We start from the raw sequence: 17,298 nt of genomic DNA, 5'->3' as shown, positions 1-17,298 counted from the left end.
CAGAGACCCAAGAACTAGAAAGGCAAGGCTCACTGAGCCACTTATCTCTCAGCCCTTCAATTAATCCCACATGTGTTCATCAGCCAGGTTGGCACAATAAACCTTAACTATCTCAATGCCCATCCCCCTACAATTCCTGGTTGACCAGAAAATTTACTACCTCCTACCTTCACACACCCATAATAACACACCTACTGGGTCCATCCTGAGAGAGACCTTGATGATGAGATCTCAGTGGGATCTACACATAAACTGCTTATGAGACAGAGAAAACAGCTGCTGATTCAGACTTCAGAGTCAGTGTGTATTTTTATTCTTTTTTCCCTTTGGTTTTGTTTTTAACTATTCCTTCCTTGATCTACCTGATAAAGTCACTTGTACCCACATCACCAAGCCACCCTCACACCTCCAATAGCTACAACTAGATGGCAAGGGCCACCATTCACTTCATTACCACTTGATCAATAAATAGAAACAAATATCAAAACAACATCATGCTTCAGAAACAACTGCTAATCTCAGTTCACATAAAAAAGCAAAGTAGAATATTACAAACAACTGACCAATACACAGCTCAAAAAGAGCTTCTATGGAAGAAAGAACATCGGAACTAATGAAAAAGGAATTCCGCTGAACGATTCTTAGGTACTTTCAACCCATGGTATAAAAGATCGGGAGAACTATGAAAAAATATACAGGAAAGCATTGGAAGAACACAGGCAAACACTATAAGAACAATCTAAAAAATTATAAAAATTAGGAACTACTTAAAATTGGTAAATAGAAAACCACATGGTTAGCATGAAGATATTATAAATAGCTCACTCTTTGAAAAAGCATATGAGTAGAATTGAACCAAAGGAAGACTCAATTAGTATGTTTGAATACCAACCTACAAGAACAATCCATATAAAAAACAAAAGGGTGAAGGGATCTAAGAATTACGTGAAAAAATAACAAGCGTGATATATACACCTGATAGGCATTCCAGAACAGGAAGAAGTCAAAAACAACAATAGGGTAGGCTGGATTGTCTAGAAAAAGAAACCAATGACACTCATATATTTATAAGGTGACACTCATATAGTTACAAGAAAGAAATTTATATCAAAGAGTAGTCTTAAACCAGAAAGTCATGCCAGGCCAGGCTAACTGAAATCCATGTTCCCAATGCTAGCTAGAGCCCTCTTCAAACTCACATAGCTGCAGACTGATAATGCAGAACGGTGAAGAGGGAAACAGGGAGATCACTGGCCAGTGGGTGCAGAGTCTCATGAATCTGTGGCCAGTGGAAATACGCTGGGAGCTGACCGCTCACAGAGCAGACTGCCCACATGGGGCCACTCCTGGAAGTAGGCACAGAGTCCCAGAAAGCAGGGGTGGAGGAACCAGCATGATTCAGTCCAACAGAAGGTGAAAGGGAAAAGAGAGAGGAAGGACCAGTTCCCATCGCCTGTTGTAGGAAAGGCTACACCTTTAAAGAGGCATCATCAGGCTGTGACCTGTTGGATAGGTTAGACTCTACCACTAATACTCTCATACAAATTCAAGTTGACATAAAACCTAACTACCCCAAACAACAAAGATGCTGAGAAAATAGGCCAAAATGGCATCATCAGGCTGTGAGCTGATTGATAGGTTGGGCTTCACCTCTACAGCTCCATACAAATTCAAGTTGACATGAAATCTAAATAACACAACAATAAAAATGCAGAGGCAATAGTCCAAAAGTTGTGGGAATATAATGTTCCTAACTTCAGCAAAGAGGAGAAAATAACTTTTTGAACAACTAGAACCCCAACTAAGATAGACCTCAAAAGAAAATCATCAAGATATGTTATAATCAAACTTTTCACTATAAAAGACAAGAAAAGAATCCTGATAGCAACACAAAAGAGACTCAATAAGACTAAGTTCTGATTTTTCAACAGAAATCATGCAAGGATGATTACATATATAAATTACATATATAAAACTCTGAAGGAACAAAAAAAAGCCAATAAAAAAGTTATATCCAACAGATTTACCCATAAATATCATGGAGATATAAGAGTACTTCTAGATTAGGATAAATTCAATGATTTTGTGAACAATAATATCAAACTTACTAAAAATACTCAGGGTAGTGCTTTGGGCAGAGAATTAACAGCAACATCAGACTTCAGGTAGGTTGTAGCAGTCCTCAAAGTAAAACAAAATTACAAGACTTAAAATAGCAAGCAATGAACCTGTGGTAGCAAAGTGTCATGTGTTGAGCTGCTAACTGCAAGGCAACCTTGTCCTATAGGATCGCTGAGTCTGGACCGAAAGGATGGCTGTGAGTTTGCTTTGTCTTATTTTTTAATGATGATAATCATAAAATCAATAATTCAATTATTGATAGTGTAGTTATAAGGCATTAGAATAAGAGGAAGTCATAGAGTTTTTCAGGAAAGAACAGACGGAAATTTGGGAGAATAATAATACATAACATACCTCAAAGAAAATGGGGGCGGGGGGAACACCCATCAAAATTAAAAATTGAGGAACTTCTGAGAAGTTGGCCATCCTTTAACAAGCCCAGACAAATTGTACCAAGGTGGGGTGGGGGAAAGGGGCGGGCCACTAGAGGGAGGAACTGGGTTCCCTGCTAACCAAGAGAAGTGGGGAAGAGGGGGGAGGGAGAGCTGATAACAATGGTGACTGGATAACTCCTCTCAAGGAGAATGAATAACAGAATGGTAGGTGAATGGATACATTGGACGGTGGAAGATATGGCCATACTAATAATAAGATAGAATATATTAAGGGTTTATAGGGGTGGTAGGATGGAGGAAGGAAGGGATAGAGGGGACCTGATATCAGAGAGTTCAAGAAGAAAAAATGATTTAAAAATGATGGTAGCATCATGTGTACAACTATGCTTGATCTAATTGAATTATGGATTGTTATAATATTTGTAAGAGCTCCTAATAAAATTCTTAGGAAAGAAAAAGGCCTGTATACCTTTTGAACTGAATGTTGAAACACCCTGGGGTAAAGAGCAAATGGCCGCTATCCCAATATCATGGTCTTGGAAATCTTTGGACTTTGGTTCAGATCTCCAGTTTGCATGGTTGTTCAGTAATTGGAAACCTAAAACAAACATATATTTGCTATTCTCCTTTGCTTGTAGTGGTGTGGCAGGAGAAATACAAGGCTTTCTACTCCCATGCATACATATGGATTCAAAAACTCACCAGGACAATGCTACATTATAGGGTTTCTATGAGTAAGAATCAACTCAACGTAGTGAGATTGAGTTTGCTTCTTTGTTTGTTTTGACATATAGTACTTTTGCCTTAATGAATAAGTGTTATTAATTTTTTATATACCCTCTTTGTCCTCTCAAGCAGTGTATAGTCACTTAAAATTCTAATCTTTATAAATGAGTGTTTGATATAATTTCTGAAATATTACAATAAGTATTCTATCAATTCCTGGACCCTTGTTTTTGGCTAATGCACCCAGTGCAGTGGGACTTCGTCCTTCTGCACCATTGGTTCTTGCTCATATGCGACATTCTGAATGGTGGAAGGTTTAATACTGTGTATTCTTTCCATCTTCTCTTGCTGCTTCCTGCATCACTCAATATTTTGCTTATGGATATGTCTTTCAAAATTGCAACTCAACGCTTGATTTTCTTTCTTCAGTTCTTTCAATTTTCGATAGCCTGAGCATGTTCTTCCCTTTGGGTTTTCTAATTCTAGGTGCTAGCACATTTCATTATATTTATCTTTGTCTCCTCAACTGCCCTTTGAAATTTTCCATTCAGCTCCTTGTCTTCCTCCTTTTTTCCATTTGCCTTAGCTGCCCTATGATTAATAGGACGTTTCAGAGGCTCTCCTGACCTCCATTTTGACATTTTCTCTCCTGTCTTCTGAACAACCTTTTGCTTCCTTCATGAATGATGATGTTCTTGCTAGCTTCCCACAGCTCATCAGATCTTCTGTCATTAGTCTTCAAAGCATTGAATCTGTTCAGAAGCCCTAAGTAGGGTTTTTGAGATTGTAAAACGTTAAGGTCACAGATAGCTTTATCTTTCTCCAAGGATCAGTGTGTGTGTTTGAAACATGGACCTTGCAGGTAGCAGGCCAATGTTGACCTGATAGCAGCACCAGAGCCTCTTTATGTAAGATATAAATACATAATTTATTCATATATAATAAACTTTCTGTAATAAATCTGTATATTTGTTATGTATTTAATAAAATATATTCATATTATCTATATTTGTGTTTTTATATATTAGATATATTTCTCAAACACTATAGAGCATTGAATTTCAGTATTTTAATAGCCTTTTCATTCTTATGAAAAGTATCCTTTGTCATTGGTGTATACAGATGTACTTATGTTTATCTATATAGATCCATAATATGATGATCTTAAATAATCTTTTTCAATATAAAAGAGAATTTATATTCTGTGATTACAGATAGCATCGGACGATTTCATGACAGAAGGAATGCATTTGCAGATCCATGATATGTACAGAACTAGTGATTTGTTCTACAGAAGGGTCTGTGGCATATTGTATACAAAATACACATGTTGATTTACACTTTGACATATACTTTGAAATATAGTGTGTCATTAAAACTTAGAGTTTGAGCATTTCTGAAAACCTTCACAAATTCTCTTTTTCTGAATATTTTTCTGGAAATCCTGGTTAATAAACGTAAGTAATCTGAATTGTGTGGATAGAGAGGTCATGGCACACAGGGTGAAGACCAGTCTCTGGGGGTTTAACATACCAGTCCTCTAAGGCTCTTTGGAGGTATAACTTCCTGCACCATTCAGAAAGTCATCAGGATTTTTAGAGAATTAAGATGAAGAATTTTATATATAATTTAATGAAAAAGTTGTGCCTTTCTGAAAATTGACACCTGACATTTTGTAAAGGAGACAGAAATAAATCACTGTACTTTCCCAGTAAGTAGAGAACAGACTTCACGACTCAGTGATCAGGTATTTGCTTGGGTGATATAGTCCAAGAGCATTAACAGCCTTGACTTTTCCTAACTGTGCATTTAGTTCTCGGTTACATGATAAATAAAATACACCTTAATTAATGATTTCTTTTCATCAGTTACTGCTGTAAAACAGTATGTGAAAATCTTTCTGTAGTACATAATCGGGGCTCATTAGATGTATATGTATATAGTTATTATGGAGTAATCACTGGGAAATGAACAGGGAAAAACTCATTGGCGTCGAGTCAATTCTCATCATGACACACTCTATGGGACAGGATAAAACTGCCCCTGTGGGTGTCTGTGATGCTGTTTGCATAAATAGAAAGCCTCCTCTTGCTCCCAAACAAGGGACAGGCTCATTAATACAATGTTATTTAAACTCGAGTTAAAACATGAGAAAAGTGAACAACAATTGACAAAGGGTGGTGTCACTGAACTGCAGAAAAAAGAAAATATGTCGTCAAGACGCATGTATGAGAGTTGCTAAGACATGTAAGTACTCTTTGCCACTGAGGCTATACTGGTTTCATGTCTCACATGTACTGTTGTCTACGGTGACCTACTGTGTACTGAATATTGACTTCATAATAATTGCATCATTACCAAGTTATGACTCAATGAGGAATTAATACCTTCCCTCACGATGGTGTCTCCATGGTGGAGCAGGAAGATGGAGAAGTCTCCATCTTTCTAATTCTAGAAACCATACATTTATTCATGATTCTTTGACTCGTCTAATACAAGGGAACGATGTACTGAAGATGGAGAAACCCGTGATTATTGTACATTGAAAACTATCAAAGGTAGAGAACTTGCCTCTGGATGGTTGGAAATCATACCATTAAAAGTTAGTTTAAATGCAAATTGATGCACTAGACAGGAAATTAATGTAAAAGTGTTAGTGAGTTCAATTAATTATACCATAAATTATGACCCAGGAATATAACTTTTGGATATCGATCATGGTGTGTCTGAAGGGGAGAAACCTGATTAATTATTTATCTACAAGATAGTTTACTGTTTTATTGTTATTGCCCTATTTTTAGAGCAATTTTATAATTATGGGAAAATGACAGGGATTAGAGTTTCTTTTACTACTTTTACTTACTTTTTCAGAATGTCATAAATTTAGGATCATACAATATGTCGCTTTTTCAGACTAACTTTTTTTTATATAGTCATATAATCTTTGACTTTTTGTAGCTTGATAGTTCATTTATTTTTATTACTAAAGAATATTGGTCCATTGTGTGATGTATCAGTTAATCTATTCATTTACACACAAAAAAATTGTGGTTGCTCCTAAGAGATTTGTTCCTTTTCTTAAAATTTTTTCTTGTTTATAATCACTGAATTAAACATAATGCAAATACTTAACTGGATGGAGAGTTATAGATGATCAATAAATAGGGATGGGTTGCAAGAAAACAAATACATAAATACAAATAATTATTCTTTTTATTACACATCATATAGCAAGAAAATAAAAAAATCATATAAAAACATTGTAATGGTAAAGGGAATTTCATAGCAATAGAACAGCAGCAAAAATCAAGATAAACTTTCTGAAAGTGCATAGATACAAGCAAAGAGCTCGTGGGGATGATTACTGTGAATTGAAGCCTGAAGGGCACGATTTCATGGGGACACCCACTTCAGAGACCCGACATCCTTTTCAGAGTGTTCTTTCCAACTCCCCCCACGCCCCACTGCATTGAGTGGTGCTAGGATCTTGAAAGATTTGGCGTGGCTATCCAAAAATTTAGGAGGTAGAATATTTTAATGAATTATTTTATTCTTAATAAGTGTAATTAATGTTATATACAGATAAATATAGGTATGATACCATGTATTGGTTATAAATGTGGGTATAACTATGGAACTATAATTTTAGATGGTGTGGATATCAAAAAATGATTTGTCATTCATAATGTGAATCCACGGAACTAGGTCCCTGAATGATGCAAAATTTGTGCTCAGCTGATAAAGGTTGGTGGGCAGCTGTGAATCCACCAATGACATCGTGGGAGAATGGCCTGACAATCTTCTCCCACAAATATGAAAGCCAGGAAAACGCTATGAAGCAGTTCTGTTCTGTGAGACTTGGGGTCACCGTGAGTTAGAATCCACTTGGTGGCACAAGAAGAAAGAGTGCCATCCACTGAAAAGGTAAACTAATGCAATAGTGTTTTGTACATTTATCTTTTCATTGAGAATTTGAGGAAAGAAATATTGATATAATGAGACTCAATATATTTCAAATATTGTGGACAAAATAATTTAAGTCCTTACCAGAACTCCAAGGATATGGATGAATTTTAAGGGATATTTTGCCAGTTTTTAACACAATTAGAAATAACTTCAGGAGGATAGAAGAGCTAATAGAGTGTTAAAAGGTTTATCTTTATATTAATATGATCATATCCTTAACACCTGAGTGCAATTTGTTTCTATTTTTTTCTGATGGGCTTCTCAGCTGTGAAGTACAGAAGGAGTGGATGCATAATGATATAACTTACACAAGGAGTTATAGGGGATGCAGGGCGGCTGGTGGGATGGGGGGACATACAATAAGGAGGAAAGGCTATCTCAGGAGAAAACAGTGAAGGCAGGAGAGGGGTGGGAGCAGAAGAAAGGATTGTGATTGTGCAGCTCATGTTAAAGGCGATTGAACCACAGGGGGTGAGTGAAGCCTCTCAGATTGTGTGGTGGTGATGGAACAATCCCTCTTGATATGATTGAACGATTGAACTATTCAATGGTATGATATGTAAGTTATGTGCCAATAAAACTGTTGAGGGAAAAAAAAGAAAGTTGGATAATGAAAAATAAATAAATTAAAATTTAAAAAAAACTAATGTTACACACAGGAAATGAAAAATCTGATTTCTTTTAAATCACTTCAAAAGTTTGATAAATTATATAGGGCTATTTAAAATGTTCTATGCATCTACCCCAAAAAGCATATTTTAAGGTCTAAGAAGTTTGATTTTTATGATCAAACTTGAATAGAAACACTCCCAAAGCTTACACAATCATTCTTGTCATCTTTGTAGAATTGCAAAAAAGATGGAATTGTTTAGACCAGTCTTAGCTGGTGACAGGAGTATCTACTGCAGAGCATAGGTGGGACTTATTGGAACGTGTAACTATCTTTAAGGTGCCCTGGTGCTACAGTGATTAAGCATTGGGCTGTGATCCCTTATAAGGTCGGCAGTTTGAAACCACCAGCAGCTCCGCAGGAGAAAGACTGGTCTCCCTCCCCCACTAACCAGTTGCAGTCATAGAAACCCCCAGGGGTCGCTATGAGCCAGTGTCCACTTGATGGCAGTGAGAGTTGCCTTTCCCCGAGGGTGCAACTATAGGAGAGAAGGAAATAGGAGTAAAATGGGGAAACATGCTGCATTCCAAACGGCGCGTAATAAGAACTGAAGGCAACAGTGTTATTTTAGGCATCTCCATTGTCTTAGCCAAAATGTGTCAGGTGAAGTAAATGTCATCTACAGACTATGAACAGTAAACTAAACCCATGCATTTATATTCCAATGTACTCTATAAAGACAATTTATTCCCCATAGTGTTTTGTTATATCCAAGTTACTTTTCACAAACTGTGAGTACCTGAACAGGCACAACATTAATTACACTGCATGTTAATTTCCATTCTACTATGAAAAGCTTCTACTCCTTAATCAAATACAACTAGCCATATTTTTCAAGATTTCTCTTTAGGCTAAGTACTGTTTTTGCCAACTAAAAGACATCCAAAGGGGATTTCACTTTCCATATAAACGTAGAAAGCACAGCTATCATTGCGCAGTTGTTTTCCGGGAAGCCTTCTCAGAGGCAGCATGCACACCGCATATCAAACACGGCCATGCCAGGCTCCTTCCCCAGAAACGACTCTGAGCATGCTGGCCTGTGGCTGCAGTAGTTTCAGACTGAATCTGTGAACAGGGTTCGTTTCATTTTATGCTTCCTGTGTTATTTAATATGATTTCAAAAATATTCCGTGGATCTGGGAAGACTCAAATAAAATTCTCATATACATGGTAATTACTTTCTTGCTCTAAGATAACTCTGTTTACTAACGTTTCTTCGGTATGCTCTACTTTCAGAGGAGAAAACCAAACTCATTACCATCGAAGTGGTGCTGACTGATAGCGCGCCCACAGACTAGAACATGTAGAACTGCCCCTGTGGGTTTCTGAGACTGTAACTGTTAACGGGTGTAGAAAGCCTTGTCTTTCTCCTGTGGCGCTGCTGGCAGCCTTGAACTGCTGACCTTTTGGATCTCATCCCAATTCATAACCACTACGTGTAACTCCTCTACGTACACACTGCTTCAAATAGTGGGAGGAAGCCAAGTGAGCCTATGACCAGTTCCCCTAATTTAACCTATGTACATGCAATGTTGGTTCTCTCTCTACTTGGCTACTAACTGCATTTCTGCTTTGTCTTAAAACTCCAAGGAGACTACAGCATCTTAGCAGAAATGAACAATTTCACCATCATCACAGAATTCATCCTCATGGACATCTCCAGTTCTAGGGAGCTCCAAGTCTTTCAGGGTCTTCTGTTCTTAGTGATTTATCTGGGATCACTGACGGGAAATTTTCTCACTGTAACTGTCATTGCCATCGACCCACATCTGCACTTTCCAATGTACTTCTTTATAGCCAATTTATCCTTTGTAGACATGTGCTACATCTCAGTTACTGTTCCCAAATCTATTATGAATTCCTTAACAGCCAGGAAAACGATTTCTCTCCCCGCATGTGCTGCTCAGATTTTGCTATTGCTCCTCTTTGGAGTTGCAGAATTGGCTTTACTTGTAGTGATGTCCTACGACCGCTATGTTGCCATTTGCCACCCACTGCACTATGGACTCACGGTTACCCCACAAACGTGTGCACATGCAGCGGGGGGATCCTGGGCCAGTGGGCTGATCTATTCTGCCATCCACACAGGTAACATATTCAGGCTTCCCTTTACAGAGTCCAATGTGATCCATCAATATTTCTGTGATATTCCTCAAGTTTTGAGAATTTCCTCCTCAGAGGTGCAGTTTTCCGAGTATGTTCTCATTGCTGTAAGTTCAAATATACTTTTGGTATGTTTGGTCATTTTGTTTACATCGTATGCTAATATATTTTCAACTGTGCTTAGGATGCACTCGGTGGAAGCCCGTAACAAAGCCTTAGCCACATGTACCCCGCAATTAGCAGTACTCATTCTATTTGTAATTTCTGCAGTAATTGCAGCATTAGGTCCCCTGTCAAATAAGACATCCCTCAAAAATCTTCTCATTGCCATGTTTTATAGTATAGTGCCCCCATTCATAAACCCCATCATCTTCAGCCTTCGAAACAGGGATATTAACATTGCTCTAGGTAGAATGTTCAATATATATTTTGAGTTTTCAACAAGAAACTTTCTTAGTTAAAAATATAAATGCTTAAATCAGACACTTAAAGGAAGTTTACATTTATGTAAGTGAACCTAAAAACATATAAATTTGAAATTATGCCAATTTTACTCTTAATACAAAGAAACATTGTTGATCTAATATTGAAACAAGTTATAATAAAATATTTATAATCGATTTTGCCTTAAGTAAATGTATTAGTAGTCCTAATAACAAATGCTGAGACAGTTTTTAAATATTTCCTAAACAAAACTGGTTAAAGATTTATTTGTGTTGGTATCATGATTACCATTTTTATACATGTCACAGTATATATTAATTTTTTTTAATGCTGACATTGGGACTTAACCAAAATCTTAAAAGTTGAGTTATATTTGCTGGTCTGCCCAAGTTTTCCCACCTATCTCTTCTTTTCTGCATGTACACATTTGCAATGGATTTTCATGATTTTATGGTGGAGGTATCAAGAAGTACATAACTTATATTATTATAGTTGTATCTATGCTTAGGCATTGACACATGCATGAATACATTTAGTACTTTTAGGTTTCTAGATAGCAAAAAAAAACATTCCAAAGACAACATGTTGGTAAATAATTATGTATATGGCATGATATTAATGTGCCTTGATTAATATCGGTATTTCCTAACAAATTCATATATGGCTATTGTTTTCATAGCTAAGAGAAGCTTTAATAATAATTGGCATGTAGAAAAAAATCTTCTCAGAATTTCAGTTTTCAACATGGGCATGTAACAGCAAACAGCACTTTCTTCCAAACAGGCTTTAAAATATCCCAGGGGCACAAAGGAATGCCATTTATGGAGCTGTAGAGAAGAAGACAAGTAGTAGTCAAATGAATGAGAAAGCAAATGCATTTTCAAAGGTGAATGACCTAAGTATCACAACGATTTTCTAACTACTAAAGAAGACAGCTTTATTATATTCAAGACCACATCATAAAGAACTGAATAAATATGTAGCAATAAATAAAATATAAGGAAAAACTCAAGTGATAAGCATATAGTATGGCAGATAGAAAAATGTTAGAGCTCTTTCTACTGAGACATGTATAGGCATCAGACAGACAACCAGTCCATCCCATACCATTAAGTCAAATTCAGCCTATAATGAACCTATAAGATAAAATAGAATTGTCCATTATGGTTTCTAAGGCTGTAACCATCACTATCAAACTTATATAATTTGTCCCCTTGGGACAGCTCAAAATTCAAGCTTACTGCCACCATGTCGAGTTTGACTCACAGGAATGCTATAGGTTCTGAGAATGTAACTACAGGAGTAGAAAGCCTTGTGTTTCTCCCATAGAAAAACTGTTAGCTGCAAAATGCTTACCTTGCGGTTAAAAGCCCATCCTCTACCCACCATCTAACCGGGGAAAGCTACTGGGTTGTACCTGGGGAGCTTGTCGTTGGCAACCTAGTGCTTATCTACATGCACCAAGAGGGATATTTATAAAACAGTCCCCTAATCCCCTGTCATTGGTCCATTCAGAATCACAAAGACTACAAAACAGAGTAGAACTGCTCCGTAGGGTGTCCTGGACTATAAATCTTAATGGGAGCAGACAACCTCATCTTTTCCCAGAGAAGCACTCCTGAGCTGATGAGTTGAAACCATCATCTTGTGGTTAGCAGCGCAGTGCTTATTCCACTGAGCCACTAGAGATCCTTCTTATAAAGGTACATACTGACAAAGAGACGATGTGTTCTAAGAGAGTCTGGGTTAAAATTACCTCCAAATTAGTGGTAAAGTATCAATGGAACAAAAACGGCTTTCCTCACAAAAAGGACTTTGCTCTTTGAATGCCTTATACATTTACTGCATTATAATTATATGCAAAACTCAATATGGGAACAATTTTCTTGCTAACACTTATAGTTATACTAAAAAGTTCTTCATTAAAACGTTTTTTAATTTTCTCCAGATTTTAACATCACCGATTTTTCTAGAACCATTGACATTCTACAACTGTTGTTAGAGTTACATAATAACATTTTACTCTACCATTGCCAGTCATCTCGGCTAAATCTATAAGTAATAACTATTACTTAAATCTATAAGTAATAACTATTTACTTATAGTAAATCTATAAGTAATAACTATTATCAAACTCGGCTAAATCTATAAGTAATAACTATTCGTAGAACCTTATTCTAATCAGGCTTTCTTATTGAATATGAGTTTCAGCATGGATTCCCATTTGTTCGTACGTGTATCTAAGTGTCATGAAAACTGGCTCATGTAACACGTGGGTGTTGTGTCTATGATTTCACAAAGGGGCAGAAGCAACAGCCCTTGTGCAAATTTTATGAGCAAGAGGCAAAATGCCTCCATCCCCCCCGCCTTCCAAACTTATCAATACTGCATGAACTATATCTCCCACAGCACTCTAATTCTCAGCTGAATTTGACACAACGCCCTCACAGAGCCCCTGGGCAATACTCAGGGTTAAGGAGTCTAATTTATAAGGGAAGGTAACAGGCTATAATCAAGATTAGAGGCTTTCTAATACCGTAAACAGTTACACTCTCAGTAATGCACACGGGCAGTCCTACCTGTCCTGTAAGGTCACTATGAGTCAACATCAACTCGATGGCAGTGAGTTTATTTGTTTGCTTGTTTGTGGTGTACTCACTGCTTTGATTGTATTGTGTCTTCAGGATTTTATTAGCAAAGCCATATTTCCTCTTCTATCACAATTCTTCAAAGAATGCAGCAGCAGCTTGATCTCACTTTTTTAACATGACCACTGAAAGCTATGTTCTCTTCTGCAGCTAACTGGGTATCAGAGTTTTAGCATTTATCAAATAAAAGTTTGTTCAATTTTAATTTTTCAGTCAGGAATGTGTAAACTGAATATCTTGAGATGTCAATGGTATTGCCTAATATACGTACTGTTAATTTTCACTCCAGTTAAGGCATGCACAAGAAAAATATGTCCCTCAAAATTGATGATGGTTTCTGGTGTGACCCTCCCCCATCAATATCATCTCATCTCTTCTTAAGTAACACATTTAAAAATGGCTAGGACATTTGGAATACTGTTTCTATTAACTTTTTGTCAAGCTGCATGATTTCACTACTTTTCAATACAAACTAAACTATTAATTTAATGTTTGTTCTTGCTTTAATTTTAGCATGATTCATGTTGTTCTGGTAGTGGGCTCTTTTCAAACTGTTCTATTGCCCTTCTTACTTCCTCAAACTGGTTTCTATGCATCCATGTTATAAGTTAGTCCTATTTTCTTTGGATACACATTTTTTAAAAGTGCACACATAGCTTTTTAGTATAGATTTTCAATGCATTTTTAAGAGATCTTGAGTGTGTGTGTGTACATGTGGGATGGGGGCTTCAAACAGTGGAACCACCTTGATTATATTGTAATAGTTGTAAATCTGATCATTCTTTTAAAGGCATAATACTTAGTGCTCTTTTGTCCTATGTTTCATTTTAAGTTGAGCATTAAGAGAATGCACTGCTTTAATTGTAATTTTGCCAATACCCTTATCGAGAGGCTGGTTACTATTTTTGATTTCTATAAATTTTTTTCTCCTTTTAAAGGGAATTTTGCTGTTGCTCTTTTTCTGATTGAATTAACATGTTGTATTCTTGCTTGTCAAAACACTTATGGCTTTGGAACTTCGAATTGGTAAATATTCACAATGTGTGGGGGGAAAATGCATGAATCCATATTGTGTGACCACAACCACCTAAAATCATATGTTCAGTTGTTTACCTATATAGATAGGATGCAGAGAGACATAGCAAGCTGTAACTATGAAATTACCTGAATGATTTGGGATGCCTTTTATGTGTTCTTTGCTTTTTAGTTTTCTATAATACACAAAATAACTAGAAGAGAAAATAAGTTATTTTAAAAGCTGGCATGGAGCCCCTGCTGCCTGTAAAGAACTGAAAGAGGCACGATCCCCACCCAGCTAAAAAGCAAGCAAGCATACTGATAGCACACCCTTGTATATGAATTAGGCCACATCCCCAAGGAAGCTGCCAATTACATCAGCATGATGACATGATTAAATGAGTTGGTACTTAACCCTAATCTTTTAACAACAGCTTGGCTGTTCAGAGTAGATCCTATTATGGAGTAGATTATATTATGTTATGTAACATCATGGGGGATTACTAGGCCTTTACCACAAAGCTCCTGAGAAGTCTGAACCAGCCAACTTGACACAGAAGTTAACTACCACAGTCCACCTTGTTCCAATTTGGAAACTGTAATTTTTCCTCAGACCATAATCTCCAAATACAGACAATAATAAAACTGTGCTTAATATTATACAGCTAACACATGAACAACGGAAAACATCCTAATCACTGTGTTTGGCTGGATTGTCTAGAACAAAACAGTGACATTTATATATGTACAGGAAATAACTTTATATCAAAGAGAAGTTTTATATCAAGAAGGCATCTAAGCCCCGTCCAACTCAAGTCCATGGGTCTGATGCTAGCTGCAGGCCAATGACACAGATGAAGCAGGAAGATCACAGGCTGGTGGGTTCAGAGTCACATGGATCCAAGGTCAGTGGAAACATGGCAGGGCAGTGACAGCTCTCAGGGTCAGGTGGCCAACATGTGATGTGAGCCCCTTGAGTTGCAGTTATACTGTGAGGAAAACCAGGCTGGTGGACTAAGGCATTCTGTGAGTCCATGAATGGTAGTTTTGGTAAAATCATCATGTATAGGGAAAGTAAGTCCATATCCAGAGTAAGTATTTATTTATTTATTCTAGTAAGAAGAAAAAGCTGCCCTTTGCATGATGGATGTGGTTCTATTCTGTCAACCTGCTGTTTGATCTCCCCAAAGAATGGTTCCAGATCTCAGACCCAATGCTGACTCCTGCTACTAGACAACAGGAACTCAGCATTGGCAGTCATCACATCAGCCTTAGAGAATGGAAGTCCATGTTGCTGAGCCCAATGTCAGCCTCCATTCCTGCCACTCTACGCATTTTATTCTTGAGGTCACTGGTCGATGACAGGAGTGGCTGAGGGAGGAAGAAGACCTATTTTCAGCCTATACATTCTACATTATACATCCTATCCATTTGATTGTTAAAATTCTCCTCAGTAGAGGTAAACCTTTGGTAAGTATTTATATGGAGTGCAATTATTTTCACCTTTTTGGTCCATTCAGAGCTTTCTTCCCCAGACCTTTTTGTCACCAATTTTCAACCATGCTTCTTTGACAAATAAAAGTAAAATTGATCCTAATTCATTGAACTGAGCAAGGTTACCATGACCTTCATTTGCTGATGTTACAAGACTCAAAATTAAAAGAAACTTAGGAAAAGCTCTATGAAAAAATGGAATATGGAATGTACAACATATATCTAGGAAAATAGAAAATTGTCAAAAATAAAATGGAGCACGTGAAGTTCAATACCCTAGCCATTAATGAGCTGAGATGGACTAGTATTGAGCATTTGAATCAGACAAGCATATGATCTAGTGAACCGAGAACGACAACTTGAAGAGCAATGGCATTGGGAGTGGTAGATCATTATATTTTTAATTATCCGTTCCTTAAGGGTATCCTATGATGGACTGCATACCTAAGTCTTTAACCAAATAGATATTTGAAAGGCATAATTATGCAGCGTATGCTTTCTGACCACAGTGAAAATAATTAAATGTTAACCATAGGCAAACACTTTAAAAACAAGACATACTTTCAAACTACCTATGGGTCATTTAAAAAATCACCAAGGAAACCTAAATATATTTTGAATTGTGTAAAATTTAAATTACAATTTATTAAAAATTGATGAAGTAAAAATAGAGTAGCACATAGAAATAAGTATTTAACTGACAAAGTGTAAGAGAACAATCAGAAACAATCACCTATAATCTACCTCAAGAAACCAGGAAAAGAAAGAAAAGTGAACCACATTTAAGAGAATAATCAAAGAGAAAGTAGAAACCAATAATACAACATTAGACCAAGAGTTAAGATAACAAATCCCAAATTTTTTACTTGAAAATATCAACCAAATTGTTTTGACTCCTACCTAGGTTTATCAATGTCACACACATTCCAGTATGTTATGCTGTAGTGACTTGCATGTTGCTGTGATGCTGAAAACGATGCCACTGGTGTTCGAGATAGTAGCAGGACACCCATGAGGAACAGGTTTCAGCAGAGCTTCCGGACTAATGACAGAACAGAAAAAGGAATAGGAAGTTCACTTCCAAAGTTTAAGTCACTGCAAACCTGATGAATAGCGGGAAAGCAGTGTCTGATATTTGGTCAAATGACCAGTAACCTAGATGGCGCAAAGCTTTCAGAACCTACATTTACTGCTGTGTATTAATCTGGGTACATTAGAGAAACAAATCCACAGAAACTCATATGTAAAAGAGAGAGTTTTATATAAAGGGTAAGTGCACATCAAGAAAACATCCCTCGGTGTCATGGGGTCAGTCCAGGCCAGTCCCGACACTGAGTCTCCAGTGTTGTCCCCCTTAGGGTCCTGGGCCAGCAAGGGATGGTGTGTCTTGTAATGGGATCAGCCATATTGTCCACTCTGTGCACTGGATGTTCACAGAGGGGATATCGTCCTCCAAGACTGGTGGGCCAGGATGTGCTCCACTCTTTCTTCCTAAAGGCATGCGGCAGAGCAACCGTGGGAGCAGAGCAGAGAGCCCCTGAGGGAGTACAAAGGACAGACTGGGGCCAGAGCATGGCACCCCATCGGACCTGACTGAAGGACACACCTAGAGATCAAAAATCAGACCTTGACCTATTTACAGGTTTTTCTTTCTTAAAAATTTTTTTTTCTTTTAATTAATTTATTCTTCGATGGGTAATCGGTTTTCTTTTTT

Source organism: Echinops telfairi, unplaced genomic scaffold (genome assembly GCF_000313985.2).
Source record: "Echinops telfairi isolate 266 unplaced genomic scaffold, ASM31398v2 ScPeMD7_7469;HRSCAF=8507_0, whole genome shotgun sequence".
NCBI lineage: Eukaryota > Metazoa > Chordata > Mammalia > Afrosoricida > Tenrecidae > Echinops > Echinops telfairi.
This window is presented reverse-complemented; position numbering follows the sequence as displayed.